This window comes from Rhinoderma darwinii, unplaced genomic scaffold, assembly GCF_050947455.1.
Source record: "Rhinoderma darwinii isolate aRhiDar2 unplaced genomic scaffold, aRhiDar2.hap1 Scaffold_4443, whole genome shotgun sequence".
Taxonomy (NCBI): Eukaryota; Metazoa; Chordata; class Amphibia; order Anura; family Rhinodermatidae; genus Rhinoderma; species Rhinoderma darwinii.
Genome location: NW_027463897.1, coordinates 27219 through 38392, shown reverse-complemented (window position 1 = coordinate 38392; position 11174 = coordinate 27219). Strand labels below are relative to the sequence as shown.

The 11174-nt window shown below is 43.6% G+C and overlaps 1 long non-coding RNA gene across 1 annotated transcript; it reads left to right on the top strand.

Moving 5' to 3' along the window:
• The first annotated feature begins 620 nt into the window (after window positions 1–620).
• LOC142715636 (uncharacterized) lies at window positions 621–7408 on the top strand. The gene is made up of 2 exons (XR_012870988.1): window positions 621–1083; window positions 5356–7408. It is a non-coding gene; the product is annotated as an uncharacterized LOC142715636 (long non-coding RNA).
• The last annotated feature ends 3766 nt before the right edge of the window (window positions 7409–11174 follow it).

Genomic DNA, 11174 nt, shown 5'->3' with positions numbered 1-11174 from the left:
TTACATACATTACACACACATTACATACATTACATACATTACACACACATTACATACATTACACACACATTACACACATTACACACACATTACATACATTACACACACATTACACACACATTACATACATTACACACACATTACACACATTACATACATTACATACATTACACACACATTACACACATTACACACATTACATACATTACACACATTACACACACATTACATACATTACACACATATTACATACATTACACACACATTACATACATTACACACACATTACACACATTACACTCACATTACATACATTACACACACATTACACACATTACACACATATTACATACATTACACACACATTACATACATTACATGCACATTACACACACATTACACACACATTACACACACATTACACACATTACATACATTACACACATTACATACATTACACACACATTACACACACATTGTGAAGGATGGAGTGGACAGAAGTTAATGTTTATAATAATTTTCTTTCTTTAATAAAATATAGACTATAGAGTTGTGTACATAATTGTGATGAAGCAATAGTAATAGGATTAGATAAGTATACGTGGCAAGATGGCCCCTGAACAGGGACTACGCACTAATAAAATAACAAGTCACTTCCTGGTATGAACAAACTATGAACTATGAAGACATATCTAAAGGACCAGATAAGGGTGAACCTATCCAAGGATGACACAAAGTAACAAGAGGCTTACAGTGATACGTGCTTTTATAAAAGTGTGATAACATGTACCCACCCCCAGGAGAAAGGAGATATAGAACAAATGTGTGTAATAAATAAATCAGTGACGCCTGATGCTGAGTGAGGAGCTTTGTACCAGACTCTGTGTGGTGTGATTCCTTTCGTACGAACTCAGCGTATTATCCCTGCCGGTTGAGACTGATTAGTACCCGAACATTTTGGCGCCCAACGTGGGGCCACACTCGAGGGATAAGCCGTGTCCGTGATCGACGACCCCCAGACGCCTCAACATCGAATCACCAGCCACGCTCCCAGGAAGTCTGATCAGCTTCAAATAAAACACGGTAAGGTTAAGTTCATGTTTATGAATATTGGCTCTTATCCGTGTGGGAGAGTGAGCAGGTGATAAGATACCGAGGTATTTGGAGTCGATCCCGGCCACACTCTCAGCGACAGAGAGTTAACCCGCTGTGTGGTTCCAAGAATCATAGTATAGATAGTCGCGTCTCGCCGGCATAGGTGATAAGTATAAGTGTAATAATTTAATTCGTCGCAGGGTATAGGTTGATACCATTAAGTCGACAGAGACAAATAGTCGCAGGGTATAGGTTGATACCATTAAGACGACAGGTGTAAGTGTAATAATTTAATTCGTCGCAGGGTATAGGTTGATACCATTAAGTCGACAGAGACAAATAGTCGCAGGGTATAGGTTGATACCATTAAGACGACAGGTGTAAGTGTAATAATTTAATTGGTCGCAGGGTATAGGTTGATACCATTAAGACGACAGGTGTAAGTGTAATAATTTAATTGGTCGCAGGGTATAGGTTGATACCATTAAGACGACAGAGACAGACAGTCAGTTATAATTGTGTTAAAAAAAAATAAAAAAAAAATTGTGTTTTGTGTTCAGAAACATCGAGAATAAGGTTTCATTCTCAGGACGGTGTTAAATATAGAACAGTATGTTTAATGTGTTTAAAACAAAGAGACAGGCAAAGGAATGTGGTTCATTAACCGCAAAAGAGATAGTAGAAAAAAGAGAAGGCAAGAAGAATGTAGAAAATAGTAAGAAAGTTATGCACATAGGTGGCATATTTATAGATGGAAGAATGGGCTGCAGCTCTTAGGGAAAACAAGGGAAGATTAAGTGACGAAGGAAAGTTAGATGAAGCATTAGCTTGGCAAAGAACAGCCATAGCCATAACTAAAGACAAGTTTACTGAGCAAGAAATACGAGACAGAAAGGGTAAAATCATCAAATATGTGTATTACAAAGAACGTGTCCAGCCACCGCCCTATAATGGCGACGGTGGAATTCTAACTTCGTGGGAGTGTCCCAGTTGTGGTTAACAGAACCCGCCCCAAGTTGAATATTGTGTATCATGTCACTTTCCACGCCCCGATCCTCCCATATATGCCACGCCTTCGGCACCACTCCCCGCCCCAGGAGGCCATCTTGGTACACCTAAACCTGTTGTTCCGTTATATCCGGTACTCACACAAGAAGGTGGATTTTATAAGCCCCCTCCGTAGGATGTGGCCACGCCCGGCCCAACCAAATCAGTATGAAATAATCACCTTGTTAATTTTGTCATTTGTAGTGTTTTTTCTATTTACAGAAGTTCCAGTTTTAGTTCACTGATGAAACAACACGTCATCATAATATAGAGATGGTGGCCGTCAGATTGTACGGTTAAACATTAACGTAGATAATTCCTGTACAATGGTGTGATAAATGATTGCAGATACGTATGTTGTTTTGCCGGCATTGAAAGTGTTAAGATTGTGAGAAGCTGCGAGTTTGTGACCTCCCTCCCTCCCCCCTAAAGTGTGCTGTGTTTGAGAGGAGGAGGAGGGGGGCTGACTGGGTGCAGTCTGCAGGGCTGATGAGACAAAGGGATCTCAATATGCACTGCTGAGATATATATATATCAGTAATGTCTACAAACCTAAATACATTTCTTCTCTTTGTGCAAGCGCTGTTGGTTATAAAAGTTCCGATATTTATGTGTTATGATGTGATCAGATTTCATGTGTTTTGATGTTAATTCAGATGTATTAAACTACAGATACTGTGAGACACGGGGTTTTGAAAATGTATGTGCCCCCACCGTTATACTGTTTATTGGTTTGCAGTAATTAATGTTATCAGAGATAATATTTTCTGTTTTATTGAATAACTAACTACAATTGTTTTGTTTTTGATTTCACACATGAGTTATGTCATTGTAAAGATCAAATGTTTGTCAGGAAAAAGGCATTTTTGTTTCAGGCTGTTGTACATTACAGGGGGTTAAATTAGTGTTATGTTGAGATGTAGTTTTGGACTCTGCTACATCACTCTCGCAGAGTCCACAAAGGGGGGAAGGGTGAAGGAACTGATCAGGTACAATTTTGGTTTATGTGTAAGAGACCATCCCCCTCCAGCAAAGTTACACAGGAGGCGATGTGACGTCACTCACACGAGTCTTTATGGATTTAGATGAGGGAGAAGGCAAAACAAAACTTGTCTGGACATTGTTAATTTGATGTAAAGTTTTTGGGAATGTTTTATTTTTATTTGTTTTTGTATTAATCAAGTATTTGCAGAACCTGATAAAAGTGAGATTCTCAAAGTATTCTGGATTATCAGCTGAATGAGGAGGAGTTGTGTTTGGTAGCGGCTTGTGACACCAATCCATGGAGTACCTCTACGCAAGCATATACTTTGTACTGTACTGAACAAAATGGACATGACACTGCGGTTCTCACACAAAGTCATGGACCACAGCAGAGCCCGATAGTATATTATTCAGCTAGACTAGACCCTGTGGCCCGAGGTTCCCCATCATGTGTGAGAGCTATCATTGCTGTAAATTCAATGTTAAACAAGGCCTCAGATTTGGTCCTGGCATTTCCACCACATGATATATATATTACTGCTATTCTAACTCAAGTACAACCTAAGCATTTGTCCACTGCAAGACATTTGAGATTAACCTGTGCGCTTCTTCTCCCTGAGCAGGTTACTTTACACCGCTGTACTACATTGAACCCAGCTACCTTACTGCCTTTGGAGCAAGGGGGGAGAAGACGTAGGTAAAGTATGGTCACAATTTTTGTCTGAAACTGATGAACATGATTGTATGGCCCTTATGGCCCAGGAAACAGTGGGCTTCGCACATGTAAAAGATACCCCACTCCAAAACCCAGACCTAAATACTCTTTGTGGATGGTTCAAGGTATTTTGTAGAAGGATCTTTTCTTACAGGATATGCAGTAACCACCGAAGATGTAGTCCTAGAAGCAGCCTCCTTACCAGCGTCCCGCTCGGCACAAGAAGCGGAGCTTAAGGCCCTGGCAGCAGCATGCCAACATGCAGAAGGAAAGACAGCAAATATATACACTGACTCTCGATATGCATTTGGGATTGCACACGATTATGGCCCCATATGGAGGGCAAGACAATTTTTGACCTCTGCAGGTACACCTGTAAAGAATGCAGACTTTGTAAAATATTTGATGGCGACCCTGATGTTACCCACAGAAGTAGCAGTAGTAAAGATAAAAGCTCACACTAAGGTGAGTTCACCAGAGACAAAAGGAAATGCCCTGGCAGACGAAGCGGCAAAGCAAGCAGCACAGAAGCTACCCGTGTTAGCAGCCGTATGTCAGATAAAAGATCCAGAGGAAACAAGACCAGCTGTAAGCCCGGAACTACGGCAAAAAACTTCAAGGACAAGCAACAAAAGAAGAAAAAGACAAGTGGACGGCCCAAGGAGCAACGCTACGAAAAGATGGCCTCTGGCAATGCCAGAATAAACTGTGCCTGCCTAAGACAATGTTCCCAATGATGGCCCAGATAACACATGGAGAGACACACCAATAAAAAACGGCAATGATGGACTTGGTAAACAAGGTGTGGTATGCTCCAGGGTTTAGTGTGATGGCTAGCAGTTTTACACAAGGATGCATGATCTGTGCAACACATAATATTGGAAGAACTGTAAAAGTACCACAGAAGCACACACCCAGACCTATATATCCGTTCCAGAAACTGCAGATAGACTATATTCAACTACCCAAAGTTGGTACCTAGGAGTATGTGCTTGTTTGTATTGATCTCTTTTCAGGATGGCCAGAAGCTTTTCCAGTAACCAAAGCTACAGCCGTAGCCACAGCAAAGAAACTGATCAACGAGGTGGTGTGCAGATATGGAGTTCCAGAGGTGATCGAGAGCGACAGAGGAACTCATTTTACGGGTGAAATCATGAACCATGGGTTGTCAGCTCTAGGCATAAGTCAAGCCCTACATACACCATACCATCCACAAAGCAGTGGGAAGGTTGAGAGACTAAATGGGACTCTCAAATTGAAAATCCAAAAAGCAATGGTAGAAAACGGGAAACCATGGACCGAGTGTCTACCATTAGCCTTGTTCTCAGTAAGATACACGCCCACAAAAAGAACAGGTCTCAGCCCATATGAGATCTTATTTGGGTCGGCTCCCAGATTAGGATGTTATTTTCCACAGGTGCTCCAAATGCAGTATGGTAGACTAACAGATTATGTATCAACGCTTGACAAACAATTGACCAAGGTGCATGCACAAGTCTTTGCTTCCATTCCAGGTCCTGATTCAGTTGACGCATAAGCTAGAACCAGCAGATTGGGTCGTTGTTAAAAGACACGTGAGGAAAAGTCTAGACCCAAGATTTGATGGTCCTTTTCAAGTCCTACTCGTTACAAGCACCTCAGTGAAGCTCGAAGGAAAGGCAAGCTGGATTCACGCCAGTCATTGTAAAAAGGTTCTTCAGCCAGAAGAATGAAGATCTTTGCGGTTGTTGCGGCGGTTGTTGCGTGTGCTCTTATACAAAAAGGCAGAACTGCTACTCCTGTACACGTAATCAGTACAGAATCACTGGAACAGTTCAGGACAGGGTGGGCGAATGCCACAGTGGATAGAAAGGAGGGTAACTACACATGTAAGGCCAATGCCCCGTGTTATACTACAAATGTGACTGCAACCGAAGGGACTTGGAAAAAAGGACCACATGGAGGGACTGTGTACCTTCACATAGACAAAACAGCCAACATTAGCATACAAGAAGAGACGCCGGGGCTGTGGTTTTGTTGTTATGAACCAGATTTACAGTATCGACAGAAATATACAACCAGTAAAAATAGAAACGAAATGATAAATAAGACTTATGAAAGATGCAACAAGGAGAGGCTCAACTCTACGATTGTAATAAAAGAAACTGATGGGATGATATTATGTATGAATAATAGCCAAATAAGAAATAGGAGATATTTTGTATTCTTGATAACAATTTTAAGAGATATTTAGGAGTATGGAATGGTATACAGTTAGAAACCCAAGAGACCATCTCTCAAAATAGTCACATATTTACAAGGGGAAAAAAGAGATCTGAAAGGAAGTTTTGACCCCCATGTGTATATAGATGCTATAGGAGTCCCAAGGGGGGTCCCAGATGAATTCAAGGCCCGGGATCAGGTAGCAGCTGGATTTGAATCATTAATCCCTATGATCACAGCTAACAAAAATGTAGATTGGATAAATTATATCTATTACAACCAGCAACGGTTTGTTAACTATACTAGGGACGCTTTACAAGGTCTAGCTGACCAGTTAGGACCCACATCTACTATGACTTTCCAGAACCGTATGGCCCTTGATATGATACTAGCAGAAAAAGGAGGCGTTTGTGCCATGATAGGTACTACCTGTCGTACTTTTATTCCAGATAACACAGGACCAAACGGCAAAGTAACCATGGCAATCAAACAGATTGTTTCTTTATCCGAGGAATTAAAACGAAATTGAGGTTTCACAGACCCATGGGATCAGTATTTCTCATGGTTAACCGGATGGGAGAAAATTCTGGCCCAAATTGGGATTGTAATCTTAATCTTTCTAGTGCTTTTCGCAGTTATTGCTTGTTGTGTATTACCATGTATAAAGAAATTAATGACTAAAACTATAACTGAAGTAACTCCCACTTTTATGTTTTCTTCAGAAATTGAAGGACTTTTACCAACTCCATCCATGAAAACAACCACCCTTTATCGAGACTATTGTTCTGAAGATGAATAGATAGTGTAGGGTGTGCACTGACTCTTTAAGTCCAGCTACAAAGGGGGGTCTCCTAATAGGGGAGGCTCGTCTCAAACTGGTGAAAAAATCCTTTTACTCCCCTTTCCCAGAGCACGGACACACTTAGGTTAAGAAATGAAGAAAATAATGATAAAAGGGGGGACTGTGAAGGATGGAGTGGACAGAAGTTAATGTTTATAATAATTTTCTTTCTTTAATAAAATATAGACTATAGAGTTGTGTACATAATTGTGATGAAGCGATAGTAATAGGATTAGATAAGTATACGTGGCAAGATGGCCCCTGAACAGGGACTACGCACTAATAAAATAACAAGTCACTTCCTGGTATGAACGAACTATGAACTATGAAGACATATCTAAAGGACCAGATAAGGGTGAACCTATCCATGGATGACACAAAGTAACAAGAGGCTTACAGTGATACGTGCTTTTATAAAAGTGTGATAACATGTACCCACCCCCAGGAGAAAGGGGATATAGAACAAATGTGTGTAATAAATAAATCAGTGACGCCTGATGCTGAGTGAGGAGCTTTGTACCAGACTCTGTGTGGTGTGATTCCTTTCGTACGAACTCAGCGTATTATCCCTGCCGGTTGAGACTGATTAGTACCCGAACACATTACACACACTCTTACCACGGTTCGTCCTCTTCATTTGCGGTGACTTGGTGGAAGATATTGCTCATGTGGTTATTATGTCCCTTTGGTTTCTGCTCCACTTCCTTCTGGTTTTCTCGCTGTCATTATGACCTGATTCGCACAGAATTGCTGCATTTCTGCAGTTTTTTGAAAATTGTGGCAAAATTGGGAAAATGTGAAAATATTCAGGACTGGGGTAATCTTTGTGAATTCTCTGCCCCTTGCAGCCAAGGAAGTGCGTCCAATGAGGCAAGGAGCACCCCCGTCATGAATGGCGCTGCCCTGACCGTGTGGAGCTTTTTGTATCCATGTGGGCACAGTGCAGGTGAAGTGATTTACTGTCTGGTGGCTGCTTGGCACTATGTGGGCACAGTATTATCGGGGTATGTCCTATTCTATCTGGATAATGTATGGCAGCACATTTGATATAGATGTGGATATTACTAGGATAGCCCACAGTATGAGAGACGTTCCTGCCCCCTTTGTCTCAGTACGGGGGCTTCTATGTTCTGCTCTTTGTGGGGTTCTAATGTCCAGTCTGTGGGGCTCCAGAGTGTCGTTTTGGCCTCCGTCGGGCTGGTATATGTCAGTATCTTTTTTTTCCAAGTATTAGACCGTGCTAATCCATCCAACCGGATCCCACAAAAAAGGGAAACCTTGCGGTATACATTCCTTTAACATTGCCCCTGTGACGTACTGAATGGCTTCTGTCCGCGGCCTCCGTTATATGTGCGCGTCACAAGCTTTCCATGGAGTTTACATTGAACGGTACTTGTAACTGTGACAGAGCTCATTGTAAGGAATCTATGACAGTTCAAGTGTCACCTACTTCCGGAACTTTCCCCAGTGTGTAAAATAAACGTAGGTCAAAACCATGATGTGAATGGGGCCTTACACCTTACCTCCCAACCGTCCCGGAATACGGATGGTGTGTCGCTGTACCGGGCAGCCGGTGGTATGTCTTCAGGACACAGATACAGTTGAAACCAATGCTGAAGCAGGGAACCGTCAGCTCCCTGCTTCAGCATTCAACTATGGAGTCCCCGGCCAGAGCAACACAAGTTCTCTGGCCAGGGACTCCTGTCCTGGGGAAGCCCTTGACGTCACTGTCCATGTATAGATAGTGAAGCTAGGGCTTCTATAGGAGCGGGAGCCTCAATGGCGCTATCAACGTGGGGGGGGGGGGGGGTTAGCGATATCTACAGGGGGTGGTGCAGCACTGTCTACATGGGCAGTTTGGATCTACATGGGCACTATTTACAGGGGACACTGTGGAGCTATCTACATGGGCACTGTGTGTGGCACTATCTATATGAGAATTGGCACTTTATAAGTGGGCACTGTGGCACTATGTTAGTATGTGGGCACTGACACATCTATGTGGGCATTATAGGGGAAGCTGACGGTCATTACACTGTATGGAGGGAATTTGTGTTGGTTTTATACTATATGGAGGCATCTACGGGAGCATTATACTGTATGGGGACATCAATAGGGGCATTACACTACTGTATGGGGGCATTATACAGGTATGAAGGCATCAATGGGGGCATAATACTGTATGGGGGCATCCATAGGGGCATTACACTGTATGGGGGCATCTATGGGGGTATTATACTGTATGAAGGCATCAATGGGGGCATAATACTGTATGGGGGTATCTATGGGGGCATAATACTGTATGGGGGTATCTATGGGGGCATAATACTGTATGGGGGTATCTATGGGGGCATAATACTGTATGGGGGCATCCATAGGGGCATTACACTGTATGGGGGCATCTATGGGGGTATTATACTGTATGAAGGCATCAATGGGGGCATAATACTGTATGGGGGCATCCATAGGGGCATTACACTGTATGGGGGCATCTATGGGGGTATTATACTGTATGAAGGCATCAATGGGGGCATAATACTGTATGGGGGCATCTATGGGGGCATAATACTGTATGGGGGTATCTATGGGGGAGTTATACTGTATGGGGGCATCTATGGGGGCATAATACTGTATGGGGGTATCTATGGGGGCATTATACTGTATGTGGGCATCTATGGGGGCATAATACTGTATGGGGCATTATACTGTGTGGGGGTTCAATTGGGGCATTACACGGTGGGGAGACACTATGGGGGAGCATGATATTTTGTTCGCTGAACTGGGTGTGTATGGGCGGGAATTGGGTGGGGTTAGAGGTGTGGCTTAAAAGTGAAAAATATTACACTACTTTCGCCGCATCGATTGTCCCTCTTTGCGATTCTTGAAAGTTGGGAGGTTTGCTCCCTCCTTTAGTCCCTACATGCCACTGGTCCTTATTGATCTGAAGGTCGGTGAGGGGAGCTGCAGGCAGGAAATGGCGCGTTGTGTGTCTCGGACTCTGGGCTTCCTGCTGGGGGTGTAACGCTCTGTGAGCTGAGCAGCCAGGACTCCACACTGATACATTGTAACAAAGAGTGACCACAGAGCATTGCCTAGACTGGATACAATTGTAGCAAACCCTCAGCTGAGAGCAGGACAAAGTATGTACCCGATGAGTATAAACAAGTGTTCTCATTCACTGCCATCAAGCAGAGACATAAAAAATGTAGAGGAATTGAAATCCAAAGTATATTAGAAGCTGCGGAGCGTTTCATTCTGTGGTGGGGCTGCATTGACATGGGACTGCACGGGCACTTTGTGTTTCTTCTGCGTTCTAGTCTCTGTTTTACTGCAATGCCTGGATGCTATATGTCATTGAATGGAGTTTATAACCATCTCTGCCCCCTGAAACCCCCCGCTGGATGAAATAACAGAGGCGGAGACCGGGTGTATTTTCTCGCTTGGTTTATTGAGGTGCAGTAAAGGCCTATAGTAATTGTACATTGTGCTTTCATTCTACTAAGAGCGCCCCCTGTGTCCACACATAAAAATAACACCTCCCCCGGGGGATGGGGCGGAGTCCAGAACATCCCTCATGAAATTTCGCTGCAACCTCCGCTGGAAAAAGGGTGATCGGGCGATGTCCAGAGAGGCCGCGGCCCCCGCCCGTCTCCACGCCTGCAGCGCCCCGTTATTATTTCATTTTTAATGTTTTGTTTTTTATTAACTAAACAAGTGCAGAAATACCTGAAGGATTCCCCGCCCCCTCCCGGCCTGAGCCCCGCCCCTGAGCTTCCCCGCGCAGTCTTCAAAGATCTTGGATGGGGGAGGGGCGGCGGCGCTCAGGGCGGGAGGAAGGAGGCGATTTATTAGTCGTTCTTGTGCTGATTTCACATTGTCATGAATATCGTCATCATGAGCGCAATGCTACTGTAGAAAGGTCGTCACATGGCTTATCTCGAGCGCCGCCGCCGCCGCCGCCACCGGAAAGTTTTTCTTTCTTTTTTAATTTTTTATTTGAAAAATAACAAAACTCGTGTTCCGTCGTCTTCATCCTCCAGAAAGTTCTCCTAAGTTCCTACGTCTAAAATTGCGCTAATCTGCAGGCAATGCATTACATGGAAGAAAAAAAAACATCGCCCCTTTCCACGCACGACGGGAGGCCTCAAGATGCGAGCGCGTCGGCAGAAAAATCGGAGAGAAGCGCGGCATGTTCACCAGCTAAATACTGGACCCCAGGGGCCCCCGTAGATCACTGCACCCCCATATTGTACTGATAACCGCTACACTGCACAGGGGCCACACCCTAAC